Genomic DNA, 20063 nt, shown 5'->3' on the forward strand with positions numbered 1-20063 from the left:
TTGAATTATGTTTGAGCGAATATAGAACAATCGTATATTTGTGTAGCGACAGACATTTGGAAATTTGCAAAGGCATTTGCAAACAGTTGGACATTTGCAAACGCGAGAGGTGCTAACCAATTTATTATAAAATCCTTTTGTATACTCTAAAAATATATTGAATGAAGTGTACAATTGGTAAAACTGGCCTCAAAACTGTTTCAAGATGTAGGTGCAAAAGGTATATCTTACAAAAATTGTCGGAGTCATTATAAAAATAAGAATTAAACCAGTGCCCATGTTGAAGAGTGGTACGCTTCTTGGTTCCGCTAAAGAACTGATCCACACGCTCAGTCTCACCGAATAATGCTACGTGTCCCTAAATGTTTCTGGGCAACCAAGTGCGAATTTAATTATTACATAGACACGTTTTTGCATACAGAACAAAAAGCGTTTGTTACGGAGAAGCTGAAGTGCGTTTCTGAAGAAGAATTGGCTTTTTTTTTCAACTTGAGGCCCAAAAATGCCGGAGAAATGTTTCATAAATTGAGGTCTGACTCAAGAGGAGTCGTCACGCCATTTCGCGTGTTATTGAAAAACTGCACCATCTTTTTTACCGCCTATATAATATTTACTACCATAAAAACAATCCCCTGGAGAGATTTCTTGGCATATAAAATTTTCCGACAACATATGGTCACGGTCAAGAATGAAAAGAAAGAAAAGTGAAAGAAAATTGAGGATTAAACGCCAATCGGCAATACACAATGTTGCTTTTTACTCCAATGTCTTTGCCTCATAGATATACTTTAAAAGACAAAAAAGACCTAGCGCAAAAAATACCCCAATTTACTTAGAGCGAGCCACTTCTTTGTGAAATCACCAACTCGCCTAAATAAACTAACACAAAAAAACAAACCGGTGATTGGAATCACACAACAGCAAATATAAAAGATGATGAGGGAAAAGGGGTGTTTGTTTCTGTTTTGTTTGTGCTTCTCTGGCCCCATATGCTAAGAAAGTATGTCATGTTAATTTTATTCTCAAAATTTATTTTTGGCATTCAATTCTTTTTTGTATATTGTAGAAAAATGCTGCATTTGTTACTGTATTTATATGTGGTAAATTATGGTCAAAAGAAGCTATATTATAGGAGACACTTAAACAAGCCCATTGACCATAGCAAAGGGTATAATAAACGCAATGCCCCCACCACATCGAGGTGCCTTAAACCGTCCCCTTTTTCTGATATGCAAAGTACGGGCTAACGTTGATCTCCACAATACCTTGTAAGCCCCGCGTGCCATGAATCACGTTATGTGCTGTGCCAGAAACACCGCATGTGTAACAATAAAAGATGTTTTGACATAATTTTAAAAATTTAAGGACATAGTGCGGGTAATTCTTGTGTCATTTAAGAACAATACAGTATGTGAAGTCTTCGCAACTTTTTGCGAGGACACACAAAAAAATATTCAGATGACTTGATATTTCCATATGCTCAAACACACTTTTTGCAGTTTTTTGGGGCATAACACAACTGTAGAAAAAACAATAAAAATTTCCACCGAATTGGTTCGGACCTTTGAACCGCTCTGAAGGTTTTTTTGGTTTTGGATCACATATAATAGTTGGAAAGAAAATTGGTGAAGCTTCACTACATGTCTTACCATCATGTATTCAATGCATTTTGCTGCCTTGTTAAATATCAGTTTTGAAACACAACAGTTCGTTTTTTTATGAAAGACCTAAGCTTTCCACTACTTTTTTTAGATGGTCTGGAAGCGCAATCAGACGTGCACAATCGGAGAATATCATTTGTCTGCCCCATATTGCACAACAGTTACCATTAATAATTTACCTCGTTTGTTTTATTACGTTCTAACGAACCTCTTTTATCATCTTTAAATCGTATTTCTGTATTTGGGCCTCCTCGTCTTGAAGTATCTCTGAGCTTGAGCTTCCATATATTTTAATAGAGAATATTCGCATTCCGACATCCGTTTGTATGAGGCTTTTTGAGGCATAGCTGTCTCTGTAGAACTGTACGTGGTGCCGCTGGCAGACCGGCGTCTCATTTTCAGGCGCCGTCTGTCCAGGCCAACAGGCGGGAAATTTCATCGAGAAGCGCGTGGTGGGGAATACGAACGACGCGCATCCGACGCAATGGTGTTTCTCACCGCAAGCTGCTGCTATGAAATCTTGGAACCAGCAATATAAATCGCTTTCGCATGAAACATGAAACAACGAGTAAGTTTGGCGTTTTTTTCCCACCCTCCATGCCCAGCGCGAAATGAATAACGTTGTAGCTTGTAAGCTGACCTCACAGCCATCGTCCGGGAATGCCGCACCATCCTGTCGACCATCTGTCGGTCTGTTGCAGCGGGGCTCCGGGGCTTAAGCAAATCAAAACCAAGGCAGCAAAAATAAAATTGTGGGTGAGGGCCCTGGGTGCCAGGCACCCGCCATAGGCGTAATTAGCAAGCTTCGATGCATTGCGGAGCTTTCTCCTTCCACTCTCGGCTACGGTAGTCTGCAGCTGAGACGTACGATTAAGTTAGATATTATATACGACAATGCAGAAGACTTAGCTGCCAAGGGTGTTTGTTTATAACAGTTCTTGCTCAGTAGCCTCCTCGTTTTCGAGTGTTTTGACAGCTCTCAGTAGTGCGACACCGTGCGTCGCTTCGATCCCAAAGTGCGGTCCTCTCCTCCAGTTGGGCCAAACTGGTTCGTTGTTTGGTTTCTGTGTTCCTGTGCACGTGAACGTTACGCCTGGGGACAAACGTGTCTGATTACGGAAGCTTTAGTCCTCGGATTGAATGTTGGAGCATGGTCACTACTCAGGTAGAAAGGCCTCATTTTAAAACTTTGATCAGGTCTTCCTGCATATTACTTTCGCGTTCGCGAAAACAAACTGTCTGACCATACTTTTCTTTTTGGCAGGGCTCCCGTCGCGATATCGTTCAGTCACTTTAAATGAGGGAGCCATAATTATTTTCCTATACCGATCGAACTGTACTGTGGTTGTCCCAAGGCAAGAAACAAGCGATGTGCAGGTCAACGTGCAAGCGGCAGAGAATATTCTACGGTGAACGCAAGACTGTTAGCGTTGTTCCGTGACGCTGCCCTCTCCTGTCTCTCGCGTTGGTAAAGTAGCATTAGTACTCGATGCTGCAAATTCACTTGAAATCATTCAAGTAAGCCTTGAGAATGGGCGCACATGTGAGAAAGCTCCGCGCGACATGCCTGTGAGGTATCCACCTCATACTAATATCTCTGGTATGACGGTACGCAAAGCCCAGAGCAATATAACGCGACAGACTGTGCAACGAAACGGACAAAGCAGACATCAACGTAATAGCAGCTACATCTTGCGTCGCGCATAAAAAAAACGTTAAAATATGCTAACATGGGAACACTAAAATGAGCAGCGGGATCCAGCTATTTATGCAAAAAAATTCCCCGCATTTCCCCGGGGGGAAGAATGTGAAAGGGCGAATGCACGAGTTGAATTTGCGCGGTTCGGTAATGTTCGCGAAAGAGAGATCACACACACACACACACACACAACTACAACGAAAGAAAGATGCTTTTATTCACAGACACCTATTTGTGTTGTCGTTGTACTTGATTGCTAGAGCGGATCTCAGCTTTGAAATTTCGTGTCAGTACTCCTTTAAGCGGGTGCATTAGCCCTTCTCACGCCCGATTCCTGGCCAATCCCCCACGTGGGTATGTGCCATGTCAGCGGCCAGGCAGCGCGCGCCCATCTCCCCCGTTTCCAAGGAAGACGAGGAGATTCCTGGCCAATCCCCACGTGGGTATGTGCCCTGTCAGCGGCCAGGCAGCGCGCGCCCATCTCCCCCCGTTGCCAAGGGAGACGAGGAGCGCGCGCACCCGCAGCTGTTGCTATGCGGACGGCGGCGGACGCTTCAGGCTCGCTTAAGAAGTGCAGTCGCACTTAAAAGGGGCAGTGTGACCCTGCCCCTTTTTAAAGCGAAAGTTTTAATAGTGGGACCGATAGCGTTCCGTCAAAGACTACATTCCCCATTGGCTGATTGCTCGACCGAAGAGCTCTGGTAACATGTCTGGACACATGGCGCCCACGTGAAACCGGGGACCGCAAATAAAGTTTCTCTCTCTCTCTGTATCTCTCTCTCTCTGAAACCGGGTTTCTATTGTGCCAAACAGTTACTTGAAAATCGAACAACACGCACGTCGATCATGAAGACAAAGTAACATAGTATATCTTTATCTCAAGCCACGTCACCGTGTGTGTATATTTAGGTCGTACATGCGCTTACTTAGTGCGCAAGAAATCTTCGCATGGGTTTAATCGTTGCTTGCGATTTGGGTGTTTGGATGTTTGACGATCAGCTGGATGTAGTTTTAGTGAAGGTTTGACGGCCTTTATCTTTCACACTACTCTTTACTTTCGTTAGGAAGGAATGGTAAATGTTCGCATTAGAAGAATGGTTGTTCTTCCAGACATATGTAATCAACCGGCTACTACCTTTGAAATCGGAAACAAGTCACACATTTTGCATACTTGTGCAGTTTTCAACGGGTGTGATAACCCCAGGTTTGTGTTGTGTTCCTCGATAACTCGATAGAGCACCTGAGGAAGTTTTTACGTTGAGGAATTAAAGGAATGGAATTGAACTGCCACCCATTCCAGGAGCGGGAATGGGCTCACTTCTGTAATTCGAAGGTATTGAAAGGAATGGTATCTCGACAAGTTCAAATTCGTCAGAATGGATTTGGAATGGTATAGTGATGCCCATTCCGCAACACTGGTCCTGAGCAACACGGGCGCGCGACAAGCAGTCGGCGTAGCTGTGCTGGCAGCCCGACTTGTAAAATATCGTTACGTGGAACTTCTGTATTCAGGGGCTTCAGTGGACTAGACGCCCTGAGGGATCTTTCAGGTTCGCCAGCCAACAGAGGGAGTGGTGATCTATTGGCACTTTAAAAGGTCGCCCGTATAAATATGGCCGGATTTTCATGACCGCCCATACGACTGCAAAGCATTCTTTTTCTGTTCTAGAGTAGTTGGCTTCGGCGCGTGAAAGAGTTCAGCTAGCGTACGGTTTTAGACGCGCGAAACAATCTTGCTGCTCTACAAGTACTGCTCCTAGAAATATTTTGCTTGCATCGGTGTGTATTTCCGTTTCTGAGTCTTCATCAAAGTGGAGAAGGACAGGCACGCTCTGTAACCGATTTCGGAGTGCGCAAAATGCTCCGAACTCCTCCGAACCCCAAATGAAGCGAAGGTCGTTTCTCGTCAAACGTGTTAAAAGCTCCGCTATTTTAGAAAAATTCGGCAAAAAGCAGCGATAGCAAGCACAGGGGCCCAAAGAGCGGAGGACAGCTCCTTTGTCGGTAGGAACGGCAACTGCGGCTACGGCACCTCTTTTATAATAAATGCGGTTTTCTCGCGGTCTTATTCGTCAACCCCAATTTTCCCAATATCCACTACGTAAGTCAATCAATGAGAAGAACGTAGCATAGCGAAGGCGATCTTAAGAGTCGTCGATACGCGGTAGAGGGTACACATCTTTTTTTGTCACCTTGTTCAGTTTCCTGGAATCTACACAGAAACTAAGAGTACCGTCTTTCTTTTCTACGAGAAGCACAGGTGATGCCCACGGACTCATTGTCGGTTGTATGACGTCGTCCGCTAGCCTTTATATTACCCTGCCGGCGAGTAGCATCCTGTTCCTTCGCCGCGACTCGCTAAGGGCACTGCTGTATGGGGCGCTCGTTTTCGTCGGTTTTGATACGTTGTTGTGTTATGCTGGTCCGCCGTACTTTTCATCGCGTAGCAAAGCAATCGCCAAAGGAGTCTACAATCTGGAGAAGCTGCCGCTGTTGTTGTGCTGTCAGGTTGGGGTTCACGTCAACCTCTGTAGTTCTCGAGACACAAGTTGAGGTGGATGACTCCGCTGAACTATGCCGCCTGGGACCGTCGCTGACTTCTTAGAACTAGGCCACGGCTGCATGGAAAGGCAGATGCTGGTCTTCTGCTCTGAAATTCGTCAGGAGTATTTCGGTTCGCTCGTTAATAAGGTCAACCAGGCAACAGGTGGCACAAAATTGCTGAGCGAGGTGAAGCAAAGCGTTTTGCTCCCCGATGCCTAATTTGCCGGTGCTAGCTGGCATTCAACGGTGACAAACATGGTGGCGTGAGGCGGCAGCGTCACGTTGTCTTTGCAGATGACGAGTGCCGGTCTTGCCCGAGCCTTTTCGTCATACCGTGTTTGTGGGGCGGAACGTGCGACGATGAGCTTCGGCAGGTTAATTATTGCGCGCTACACGCGAAAGAAGTTCAGGCCGAGTAAAAGCTGCTTTCAGAATTCTTTAAGCACAAAGAAACAACCGGTAAAGGGCACACCACGAATTTCGATCCTCGCAGTACACATGCCAATGGGAGCCACGAGGTGACTGCCCGCTGTACGGATTGCGATCCATTCCAGGGTGTTGTAACCTTCCGAAGCTTTGCTGCGAGATAGCCAGTCATGGCAGAATATTCGGCACCGGTATCGACTAGAGTGGTTACTGCGTGAATATCGGCGAGTACTGGAATGCCGGCGAAAGTTATTTTGTTTATATCAAAGTAAGTTATCTGCGTCGGGTGAGCTAAAGGCGTTCTTCGCGTCAATGGAGGTTTTGGACCTCGGTACGCAGCGGCCTTGCCTCCGGATGTAGCAAGCTTCAGCTTTCCCGACGTGGACTCCGGGACCTGTTCCCAGTCTCGTAGGAACTGAGGGGACGGCCAGGCGAGGACTATCGTCGGGGTGAGGGAGACCTGGATTGGAGCACTACTCGAGGTGTTGATGGTAGCTCATTGACGGCAGTGTACTCCTGAATTTCCCGTGGTCGTTCCCCTTAGTGCGGTCGCGGCGCACCGGCGAAAACCCACGTAGCCTCATTAATAGAGGAGCCGGTAACGTTAATAGAGGGGCCGGTTGTCAGAAGTGCGCCAAAGCGCCACTTTAAATTCCAGGCGTCTTGGTTAGTATAGGGTGGCAGGGATCAAGACGCGCTGAAATGGCTGTGGGGCCGCTGGCCAAAACACGGGCGCTACATGAGCAGGGGTGCGGACCACATCAGTATGAGCTGTTACTGGACGTGTCACGGGAGCTGGGGTGCTTAGCACATGCGTTTAAGTTGGAACTGATTGATCGACTTCAGATGTTGGTGGTTCCACTGTTGGGCGCACTTCTTCACATATAATATTGGTTTGGTAGTGACAGTTCGCTGGTTCCGTACTTCTTGTAGCAGCAGCAGTTCGCGCAGAATGCTACGCACAAGTACTAGGAGGCCTCTCAAGTCATCACATTTTGATCTCCAAACTGCAATATTCACTTGACGTCCGTTCTGCGTGGCACGTTGCCGCAGCGAGCATTCCATGGAAGACGCCTCTGGTACGAATTCGGCTACTCTCGTATGAGGATTTCGAGCAAGTCTAGCGAAATGTTGTTCCTTGACACCACGGTTGAGGTGGCATACCTTCCCTGCTTCGCTCATTTTGGAGTCAGCGCGCCTGAAAAAGAACCACATGCCTTTCACAAACATGGCAGCGGTCTCATTTGGCTTCTGAGCTCGGGACTAAGGAGCCCGCTAAGCCTTCTCTTTCCGCTGATCGCTGAAGTAGGTCTTGAGCAACCTACGCCGGAACTCTGGGCAGCTGGTCATCTTCCGCTCAATATTTACGAGACATATTTGAGCGGCCTCTTTCACCGAAACGTAAACGTGTCGGTGCTTCCGATTATCGTCCCAGTCGTTAAACTGGGCTACACGATTGCAACCGTCCAGCCAGTCTTCCACGTCCTCATAGGTGTCTCCGTGAAACGGCCGTGGTGTGTGTGTGGTGTGTGACAAACCACCGGCGATGTAGAACCGCTGCCCTGGACGGTTTCGCTGGCGGTGCTGGTCATGACTGCCCTTGTTCGAGTGTTAAGACAGCCGAAGTCGTGTTCAAGGCTTCGCAGGTGGAGGCTCACCTTGTGGACGGGTGTTGTGTCCACTCCGCTTGGTTAGAAGGCGGCGGGGTTTCTTCGGGGTAAAGTGCATGGGTTGTTACCCCGCACCCTCCACCAAAAATGTCACGGGAAAAAATAAAACAGGAGAGTTTATTGCCGTAGACACACCGGGAGAAAACACACAAGGCGGCGATGCAGTGCTCTGGTAAACCGGCAGAACGCGTCTCGATCCTCTTCCTCGTCTTCCTTTCTGTCCTTTCATACGGGCGCTATGACACATATACAGGTAGGAGGATTCTAACATGGAAGCTGCCGTGAGACAGACTAATGGGCGCGCACGATGACAGCACTGCGGCAATACGAAACTACCAAGGAATAAATAATTAAATTTCTGAATAGTTAAAATAAACAATTGGTAGCGGTTTTCTGGTTAGACTTCGCTTTGTATCGGTGAAATCAAATATGTGAAACAGAGTATTAGACAAACTCCTACACATGAAACTTCCAATAATAATAAAATTGCATAAGCCACCTTTTATCGTTTAGTGGTACGTCATTAATGATTGTAGGGTTTAAATTAGGTAAAAACAAAAAGCAAAAAACTTAACACAACTACAGTTTTTGAAAATGAATGGGGAAATGTAGTAATGTGAGGACTTCGGGAGAATCCACTTGAAAGGACATAGCTTTTTGTCGCGATTTGGCAGGCATTCATAAAATTTAGAGGCCCAGAGTACCCTCCAGCCAAATCACGACCATCAGAGTGGTCGTTCTGAAAATAACTTACCGCGAGCGCCTGTGCTCGTCAGTGTTTATTCGCCAGCCACCCAAAACGTTGCCCACTGAGCCTGGTGGGGCCACCGAACTTAGCGGCTACCGACGAGTAGCATCGGGGGCCGCCACACTCTTGTCACAAGCCCTCACCATCAAGTCACACTCTTGTCACAAGCCCTCACTATCACGTTTGTTTTTCCAACACAATCACAAAAAATTTATCACCGTTCCACTCTGTGAAGAAGGATGACCTGTGAAACTCTATTCAGTCCAAGAAGTGCATGAAACAAAACACGATTATTGCACTTTGCGATGGCGCATATTTCAATCTCCTGTGAGCAAAACAGACATACCATTCATCACTACGGGCATGAAACCTGCAGGTGCGTGTGCACGCTTACCCTCGACCCTCCACTATTCTTCACTACGAACCTCCGCAATCATAAACTGGAAACCGGCCATGTGCGCGTGCTTGGAAATTACAGGCGCCTCGACGGCGGATTTCCGTAGTCTTAGAGAACAGCCCTTTGGCAGCCGTTACCTGGGCTTCGTGGGAGCGGTGTGAATTTCCGCGTAATCCAGTGAGGGAACACAGCAGTGACGAAAGAAAGGAATTGGAGAGGAGCGTCCAGCGAAGAGTGAAGTGGAGTACGACACGTGCGGCTATCTGAATCACTGCAGTTAACTCACACACGTTTCATGTGTCGTCACCAAGGAATGCCCTCCCCCAGACGCTGCTCTATTCACCTCTAATACAAACCGCGTGACGTTTGTGCGGGAGGTTCACACACAATCTCAAACAACGCGCTCGCTGCTCTGTTGTGTGAGGCTAATCGGAACCACAAGACATTTGCGCGGCAGGTTCAAACCCACATTGCAACATTCTCGCCGGCAGCGGCAGCGCACGGCGAGGTAGGAGCAAAAAAGGCCACGCCACCGTGCGTTCGCTCATCACGCGAACACTTCCTGAGACGCCGCAGAAATGCGTCGTGACCGAGAAAACTGCAGCTCGCGCTGCACACAACCTAATATTAGGGAGTGTAGTGATTGTCAGAGCATTTCTTAACGCTCATCCGTGCTTCAGTTTATTCTTTGCAATCATCTAAAAAGCGCGTACCGCTGTCAGCGGCTGACTGCGGAACTTGTCAAAGGGACATCGGTGGAGGCGAGCAGGAAAATAGTTGTGAAAGAGGTGTCAGCGGTGGTGATGACGAGCCCCGGAGTTGAACTGAGTAAATCGACGGCACGAGAATAAAAATTGGGTGGTTAGACAATGACTGCTTTGCAGTAATACGCCTGTTACGCGGCGAGTACGGTTCCATGGTCTCTGCAATATCGCAGTCCGCCTGAGCACAGGTGTCGATGCAGGTGTCGCAGCAATCATGGGCTGACTGTATCATTCTCACACTGACAGTCGGCGGTGCAGGTGGCACCGGACTTGCAAAGTGGTGCAACAGTGGCGCGAGTAGCACTAGCTCCGGCTGCTTCGCTGACAGCGGCAAGTGTAGTTGGTTCCCGTGCCTGCTGACTTCCTGAACGGGCGGCAGAGGTTGCCAGGCAAGGCCTCACATGGCTAGCATGCCAGTGCCACGTGCTCTGATATCGCAAAAAAGAGGGACGACGCACTGGTAGGAGAGACCACAAGCCCGGCAGACCAGGGTCGACAAGGGCAGAAGTGTCCGGCGAAAACACGAGCACCAGACACTGGCAAAGGCCCAGGTCGGCAACCTAGGATAGCAGCCAGTTTCTGCTTCAGCTGCTTGTGGAGCGCTGTTAACCGGAGGTCTGGATGCTACACGCCCAACGGTGTCTACACCATCCACATAACCACAGCTCGCAGGGGCACGGCCTATGACGTTGTGAGGTGTCGTCTGGCACTGGAACAGGACAAGGGTGACCTGTGTCAGGGAATCTCCGGCCTTGCTATTTTTGAACTTGTCCTTGACAGTTTGCTCCACCCTCTCGGCAACAACGTTTGATGCTGGGTGGTAAAGCGGAACCACCATCCAACGGAATCCGTTTTTTCTCAGCAAGGCCAATTACTCCTCGCTGGCAAAAGCGAAACCGTTGTCGGACATGATGACTCTAGCAAACTCTCGGCTGCAAAGACGGACCGCAGTGCTGCAATGCTTTCTCCTACCACGAGAGTGGTGGCTGGCAGTACCTCCACCCACATAGAGAGGGCGTCCACCACCATCAGGAAATAGTTGTCCTTGAAGGAAATCCCGAAATCCACGTGCCCGCAGGAACGTGGATGATCAGGGGATGATCAGGGGGTGATCTCAACATGACGCCACACTGGCTAGTTGTTTTGGCAGACTTGGCTGTGCTTAACCATGCAAGTGTCCTTGTCAAGGCCAGGCCACCAAACATGGGGCAATGCCACCGTCTTGGTCTTTTCACCACCTGGATGACTATCGTGCAATAAGTGCAGGACCCTGGAGCGCACGCTCTGCGGAATTCTACCCTGGGACACCTCAGCAGGCAGTACTGATGCATATTCAGATAGGCACTCCTGTGGCTCTATGTCCAGTCCACCTGCTCTCCCCTCAGGACACCAGCTTGACCACTTGTGGCAGGACGGGGTCCTGGCTGGTCGCCTGTCACGCTGCCGATCTGGACAGCATGTCCGGGTACGAGTGCCCCAGCATTAACACTTTTAATGGCCTTCCTTGTCAAGTTGGCTGTACCGCTGCTCTGCAGCATAAAGCCGACGGGATGCAAACGATATAGGGCGTTCATGGCCATTCTTCTCCCGGTGGGCAACGACGGGTCCCACACCGTACAGCAACGCATATACAGTCAAGACAAAAGGCCTTGCCGTATCGAAGTGCAACAGCACTTCAGCCTTGGTGATGATCTCTTTAATGCGCTGGAAGGCCAACTTCTCTTTCATCGCCAAGGCCCACAGCTCTGTGTCTCGAAGCAGAAGATGGCTGTAGATGCAATGAGGGGTTTGGCAGGAAACTCCTGTAGAAATTCATGACGCCAAGGTAGCTCTGCAGCTCCTTCTTGGTATGGGGTTGGGCGCCTTGAGCACAGCATCAACTTTGCGGAATGCCGGGGTCAGGCAGGCCTGAGAAATGACGTGGCCCACGTACTCAATGCTGGGGGGAAAAATGCCTTTCTCAGGCTTGAGCTTCAGTCTGGCATCCTACAATCATGCCAGGAAACTGTGCAGGTTTTCCATGTGCTCCTCGTTGTCTCTAGCGGTCACCATGATGTCGTTCACGTACAGCACCACGTGCCTCATGCCACTGAACAGGTTGTTCATCTCTCTCCAGAAAATGGCAGGTGCCGAGGCCACACCGAATTGTAGCTATCTGTACTGGAAGAGCCCCGTTGTTGTCGACATGATGACATACTTCTAGGATGACTCCTGGAGCACCAGATGCTGGCACGCATCTCTGAGGTCGAGCTTGGTGATCTTCTTTCCCGCCGAACAAGGCTGACGAGAGATCTTAAATTCGGTTCGGCTGGTACCTTTCCACAGTTGCGATGGTGTTGATAGTGAACTACAAGTAATCGCAGATCCTAACAGGCCGTCTTGCTTGAGGAGTGGCTCTATGGGAGCGACCCACTGTGATAACTTGATGGGCACCAAGATGTCGTCTCGCTAAACCCATTTCATCTACTGGGAGACCCCATCTATCAGGGCCAACGGCAGCGGAAGCGGCTTGAAAAACCGGGGCCAAGTTCACTCCTGGACATGAATGCTCTCCACCGTGACAGTGAAGGTGCCTATTCTTGTCTGGAACAGTGTCTTGAACTTGGTCAGGAGGCTGCACTTCGTCTTCCACAAACCTTCACTATGTCGTGGTGCAGTGACAACCGCAGGCCAAACGCCTGGATTCAGTTTCGATCCAGCAGAAACCGGTGACGACGTCTTGGTTATGTACATGGGCAGGGTTGTCTCGCTGCCACCAAGGCGGGCCCTAACCTTTGATTGACCATCTACCTGGGCGAGCTGTCTGGAGTAGCTGTGCAGCATCACTCCCAGCATCTCGTTGGATAGGCCAGGTGCTTGAAGACTTTCTCATTCATGACCGAAACGTTGCCCCCTGTGTCCAGCGACATGGAAATGGGTTGCCGGCAGACTTCAATGCTCAGCACAAATAGTGGCACATACGACTGCACTATTGCTGTGTGCAACATGTCTAAAACCTGCCGGTCTCATGTCGGCGTAAAGGCTAGTAGTTGAGCAACACGAAGTAGCTTCAGCCCGTCCCAGCCACTTACCCTTGCGCCGGCTCTGTTGGCCTTGGTCCTGCGGGGAACACGTACTCGACCCAGGCTGCTGCTTCTCCACGTTCGCCGACCCTTTACGGCACTCCCGAGTGATGTGCCCAGTTCTCCCACACACAAAGCTTTCCGCTCATGAAAACCGGGTGGCAACTACCACAACGGCTGCACCTGCCATATTGTCTCGCTATCCTGTTCACTGCCGCTTTCGTCGACGGTGAGCTGTCCGTACACGCTATCTAACCTGCCTCCTTGGCTGCAGCTTCTACCGCCACCTCCATCCTGACGCCTTCATCAAGCGAGAAGTCAACAAGCTCGAAAAGTTGTGTCTGCTTGGCGGGTCGTTAATGCCGCAGACGAAACAGACCTGCAGCAGCGAGCCGAGCAGCTCCCAAAAGGCAGAGTCGCTCGATAACCCGCGCAACGCCGCAATGAACTCTCCGAGAGTCAATCCTTCTTGGCGGCTCCGGTTGTTGAAGCGGAAGAGCTCCATTAACGTGCACGAGGCCGGGATAAAGTGCGAGCGCGGCGTCGCGAGCAGTTCACCCAGCGAATTGTCATGCAGCGTGGCCGGCTTGAGGAGTTTGTGTGGGGGAGCCAAGACATGGGTCCCGCAGCTGGCCAGAAAAATGTCGCGCTGTTTGTCCGCGGGTGTGTCGTTCGCCCAGAAACACATGCCCAATTGTTCCTCGTAGACCGACCAGCCTGTCCCTTCACCAGACTTGGCAGCTGCGGCAGGAACGCGGAACACACATCTGAACCGGCTTTTCCGACACTTGCAGGTTGGAGGCAAAGCTGCAGGTTGGAGGCAAAGTTGCAGGTTGGAGGCAAATTACAGGGAAATCAAAATTAGCATTGACGTCTTCAACAAGTCATTTGAAGAAATGAAGGCAGCATGAAAGGTTGCCGAGGCTGAAAACGCTGAAATCAAGGCCCAAGATGTCGCTCTCACCGCGGAGTGCTCCGCGCTTTGCAGTCAGGTACTCGAAAAGGAGTATAAGATTGTGCAGCTCGAGCAGTACTTTAGATGCAAAAACATCCAGATCAAAAAGTGACATCCATTGAAGGAGAAATCCTACTGCCCTCTTGCATAGGGTGGGGTTAGTCTTAGGTGAGCCGATAGTACAAACCAATAAAGATGCCTGCCACCGCGTATCAACGAAAGACTATAGTCAGCAACATAGTGGTTTAGTTCCGGAGTAGGTCCAAGCGAGATATTGTCCTCGAGAAAGCAAGAAAAACGTGGGTTTCGACAACTGATCTCGATTTTACGCACCCTCCTCCAGTGTTTTTGAATAAGCACCTTTGTCCGAACCTGAAAAGGCTGCTGGGTATGACTGTTGTTAAAAAGAACGAAAAGGGCTGGCCCTTTGTATGCACCAAAGGTGGCAAAATCTCTGCAAGGAACACCGAATTCTCGCGCACGTTGAAACTGACACGCGTCAGTGACCTTGGAAAAATGGAATGGTTGAAATCATTCTATATAAAAATATGGCTCACCATGGCAGCCGCTTATCTGACGCCACGTGAAGTCTGCCGTTTACATGCGCAGAATCAAAGCGCGATGTCTTTTATTCATATTAACGCACAATCGGCAAGAAATAAAGAGGATAAAATTCTTGCACTGCTCGCCACCTTTGCTTTCGAGCATGACATTAATATGATAACTGAAGTGTGGTACGAAACCGATCTCGATCTACTGACTCGTCCTGGTTACACAACCTATTTCGTCAATCGGTCTTTTAAAACAGGGGCGGTTATTGGCAAAAAACTACTACCGTTACCACTTCGTTGCGTCGCATGCTTAGGTCACTTGCGATTACGAAGTGTTTACTGCAAAGTTTAGGAACACTCTCTTTTGCATTTTGAACCGACCACCGGGAAGCAATGTGTCAAAATGTCGGTCTTTTTTTGATAGCTACCTAAGTTGGGTAAACGAAAATTGTTTCAAACTAATCTTAGGCGGTGACTTGAATATCTATTTCCTCAAGATTTCTAATACGCAACGAGACCTCCACATCTGTTTTGACGTCGAATGAATTTGTTAGTACTATTCAAGCGCCTTTACGCATCCAAAACAGCTCGTCGACCTTACCTGATGTTTTTATCACCAATATTCACGAATGTATTTCTTTTTCGGCTCTTCTTAACGTACACATTAGTGATCATCTCCCTATTGTTGTTCTGCTATCTACCCCTCCATCTATACACAAAGTGCGAGATGGTCGCGTGATTACTCGGGACATTAGCACTCGGGACATTAGCATTCGGGACATTAGCACTCGGGACATTAGCGTAACGCGATATTGCTAGTCGAGTGGTGAGATATCATGCACACCATGGACCCTGAAACAGCCCACGATTGTTTCCATGAAAAGTACAAAATGGTATATAATAATTGCTCCCGTACAAATCTTTCAACTGCGTACGCAAAGGCAAGAAACCCTGGATAACAATAAAAGTGTTTGAAGAAAATCAGTATAAAATAAATTGTACAGGGAATTTATTCAAGCCAATGACAACGCAAAGTTCAAACAGTTCGAAGCACAAAGAAACAAATATAATAAACTCCTGCGTTACGAAAAAAGACAATACATGCACAGTTTATTCAGTACTCGTGTAATGAAAAGTTCAGGTATTGCTTAAAAAAACATTACTCTGTTTTGAATCGTAATACAAATAGCCATGTCAAAATTCACGAGGTTATTCCGAACAATGAAATCTTATCAAATGCAGAGCTAGCAAACGCCTTTACGATTAATTAATTTCAGTATGCAAGAGTGCTCTCCTCCCCAATTATGCAACCTTCATGAATGAAAGCACCTTTGATTCAGCCTTCCTGGCCCCCGTCACTTTAAATGAAATTGTAAGCGCTTTTCTTTCTTTGAAAAATAGTCGTTGCGCTGACGTAGATGGCTTAGAATTCCGGCCGATTAAGTATGTTCTAGACAATATTTCACCGGTCTTGGACCATGTCATTAACCTTGATTTTACTGCCGATACTTTTCCTAAGAAACTTCAAAGGGCTGAAGTTATGGTTTTACACAAGCGAGGCGACAAAAACGAATTCGCAAATTTAGGCCGATCGCGATACTTCCTGTATTTTCAAAAGACCTAAAGAAGCCTAAACACACTCGCATGATTTCATTCCTTGATAGGCACAAAATAATACCCACTCCACAATTTGGATTCGTTAAAGGCCTTTCTACTGAGACTGCCCTTCTAGCGCAATAGGCAGATATTCTTCACTCCTTTGAGCAACAGTTGTGCACATTAGTAATATTCATCGATTACTCAAAGGCATTTTGACACCATTTATCATGTCACTTTGCTAAAAAAGCTCAGCCACTACGGCTTCCGTGGTACGTGTTTGCAGTTACTAACCTCCTACCTTAGCAATCGCAAGATGAAAGTGCTAATTATTAATCGTTGTTCCTGTTTCAAGCCTGCTTCTGCACTGACGCGTGCAATTGGCATTGACATTGACCTGCATTGACACGTATTGACACGTGCAATCGTATTGCGTTACTGGTCAATTACAATGAATGAAAATAAATTTCTGATTTGAAAATAGCCACACAATAGCCAACAAAGTTGCGTTCCAGATCCATTCGAATCCTTTTCGATGGCAACGATCCAACGCGGCGTTTTGGGGCAGTGAACTTGCATAGTTCTGTGTAGTTTTTAAATCGGTTCGCAGTCCCCACTTCTCGCAGCAAGCACAAGCCCTCGTCGATGCAGAACCACTATCGCGGTTTGCGCGTCAAACAAGAGCCTGAAGCCACGGCACTCGTCGCAGGCGTGGGAGCCGTTTTAGAATAGCCAAAGCCGTCGCACGCGCGCGAGAGGGCGCCCGCATCGCCCCGCCGCGCTAGCGGAGCGGGCCGCAAGCCCGCTTACCCACTAAATGGAGAGCGCATGCGCAGTCGCACTCCCGCTCCGCTTAGCTGCTGAGCGGAGCGTACAAACGCCAAACTAAAATTCTCTATCATCATAGTTCCTGTTTCAAGCCTGTTTCTGCAGGAGTACCGCAAGGAAGCATCTTAGGAACCCTGTTAGTTTGCATATATATTATTGACTTGGCCAACATTCATAGCTCTGCTAATATTATAATGTATGCCGATGACACGACCATGCTTCTTAGCGCGAAAAACCCAAGTGATGTGCTTCGCATGTCCAATGAACTGCTTGATAAAGTGTTACGCTGGAGACGAGTGAATTCATTTACAATTATGGCAAATAAAACTAAAGCAGTCCTGTTTAGGCCAAGAAACCGTACTAGGTAATTCTGAAATTAAAATTGTATTTACGGTGAAATTCCTTGGAGAAGTGTTTGAGCAACACGTGTCGTGGAATGCTGATGTTGACCTCGTGTTACCAATACTTTCTCGCGTTACTGCTGGTTTTTCGAAACGTAGGTTTTGTTTGCCCAAAAGTGTGAAGCTTGTCTATATCGGGCCAGGTATTAATCGCATTTGCACTATTGTCACTTGGTATAGGGCACCACCACTCAGGCGAATATAACTATACTTTCCAAAGTACAAAAAAGGCAGTTCACATCATCATGAACGCAGCATATGATAGTAATACAGCCTCTTTCATCGAAGATAAGAAGTTATTATGAGTGAATCATTTGTATTAATCCTTCTGCTCAGACGCTACCAAACCAATGTAAAAAGAAATAACAACGTACTATGCAGTATTTCCAAACTTCAGCTTAAAGTGTACTGGCGAAATATTAGCCGACGTGACCGCTGGCAAATACTGAAGAACCGAACGAATTACGGCGAACAAATGCAACGTTATCAGTTGCCATTTCATTTGAACAATATACCATGTACTATTATGAGCAATATGAGAGGGAACACAGGAACGCGTGGCAAACAGCCTCGAAACAGACTCGGAGCGGTACGCGGATTGCGGTGTGAAAAACAGAGGGGGAAAGAAGGGCGCTCTTCCACTAGCAGTTGGGACTCCCACCACGCTGGAATTTCTACAAAGCAGCAGCTTACGTCATTTCGCCGATAGTATGGTATCGTCCTGCAGCCGATAAGACGCACGGCGGGAATGGGAACAGTTGTTAGAACAGCGTCCCCCTTTCCCCTTTGTTTCCGACGCTGGCCGCTGCGTATCACCAGAGTCCTTCAATGCTTTTCTGGTCACGAAACTCCGCCCGAAGGTTGATATAGGGACAAAATCTCTCGCTAGCGGCGCCACCCGTCGTAGGGGGGCCACAAGCCGCCGCCAGTGCTGGGCGTGTATGCGCACTACTGCCGACGTTTCGACGCGATTATGTTCGTGCTGTGTTCTTACTGTTACCTTTTCTTAAACGTCTCCGAACGCATCAATGCCACCAGATAAATAGGTCAATACGGGATCCAGTGTCGACGGCGAATGAGAGCTGTTTACTTTGGAACGCACGCGCAGTTTGCTTGGGAGTGCGGGCCTACCTTATAAACAGCAGCGCATTTAAAGTGTTCTCACACCGAGCGATGACGATTGCGTTAATAATTACCTCATCGCCCAAATATATGCGTACTTATGATGCATCGAAGCCGTACGTCCTAGCTCGCAAGTGTTGAAAGACGATGCTCATGCTCCATGCTCCCGATGCGAGCAGCTGCTGCTAGATCTGCTCGACAACGTGTTTATATTTGCGCCTGGCCGAAGGGCGATTATGTTAATGCGGTAGGTGAGCTTTCTATTCTGGTAGTGCCGCATATAGGGGAAGGAAGGTGAACGGAATGAGACACGACGGGGTCGTACAGGAGCAATCACCATTGGTTTATTATATCCGGCTCGCCTCTCGCGCGCTGCTACCCAAGTATTCAAATGAAGTGAATGGTACAGCCAGAAGTTTTATTCCACCCAAATGCGCAGTTGTCTTTTGGACACACGCTTGTGAGCGCCGATCGCTTTCTTGACGCGGGGACTTTCGATGGCGTGGTTATAGCAGCCGAGCGCTTTCGCGACCGCTCTAAACACGAGTTTCACGTGCCTAACATTTCATTGTCCACTTTATTCCACGCAATGTACGCGGGGCACCCGCCGCTTGACGTTTCCTTGTGTTTATTGTTTAGAGCATTATTAATTACGAGTCGACAACCCAGGATTTCCTCGGGAAGGGAAGTACAGCAGCCTAATCTGGAAGTTCCTTTTGATGCCAGTGCTGGCTGCTCGGCCGCCTTTGCCACTACCGAGGCACCACATCATACATTTTTTTTTTGGGTGCTGGGGGGGGGGGGGACGGAGGAGGGAGGGCGCGGTTATCATTTAAAGCATGCAATAAATCTTAAATATGGTGCTAATGATACGCCGCTTAGACAATTCGCGCCACCTCTTCGCTGGTTGCCTCTGAATCGCTGGCCGGGAACGCGGTTTCGGCTTTGTCAGGTAGGCCGGGAGGCCATCAAAAATCGTTGGAACGGCATCCGTCCGCAGCCTCGGTCTCTCTCGCAGAAGCGACACGACCACCCTGTTCACGATGTGCTCGTCGGTTCTTACAACGTCGCTAGCACCAAAATGCTTTTCGCGAACCCGAACGTTCTTGCTTTCGAAGTTGAAACCGCCAGCTTCCAACCGCGGTATAGCTCTCTTCCATTTCTCTCGAAGTTCGGCGCTACTTGGGAAACAGAAGAGCGACGCCTTTTCCTTGTTGCTTCGGTATCCGGAGCTGCAGCCCGTCACACAGCATGTGTTAGGCATTGTGCATTCGAAATTTCATGCCGCCCACCTTGAACGCGGTGCACTGGCACATGAGGTTCGCGTGACGCTAATGCAGGAAGGTGGAAGGAATACCGCGAGCTGCCTCCACACAACGCCTTCGGGCAGCCGCCGCTGCTAGTGCGTTCCGCCGGGCGTAGCGGGGCGATGGCCCCCCTAGGACAGCTTGCACCGCGTAGCGGCCGTTCTTGGCACCGTATCAAGCTCTCCCATAGAGTGACGGAGAAGTTTCGTGACCAGAACGGTATTAAGAGACTCTGGTATCACTCACAGCTGGGTCCGAGGGTGTTTTGTGCGCGTTCCTGTATTCCCTTTCATATTGCTCATAATAGTACTGTCGGGAGCAAAAGTCTGGAT

This window comes from Haemaphysalis longicornis, unplaced genomic scaffold, assembly GCF_048455015.1.
Source record: "Haemaphysalis longicornis isolate Haplotype H1 unplaced genomic scaffold, Haemaphysalis longicornis Haplotype H1 scaffold_11, whole genome shotgun sequence".
In the NCBI taxonomy this organism is placed as follows: Eukaryota; Metazoa; Arthropoda; class Arachnida; order Ixodida; family Ixodidae; genus Haemaphysalis; species Haemaphysalis longicornis.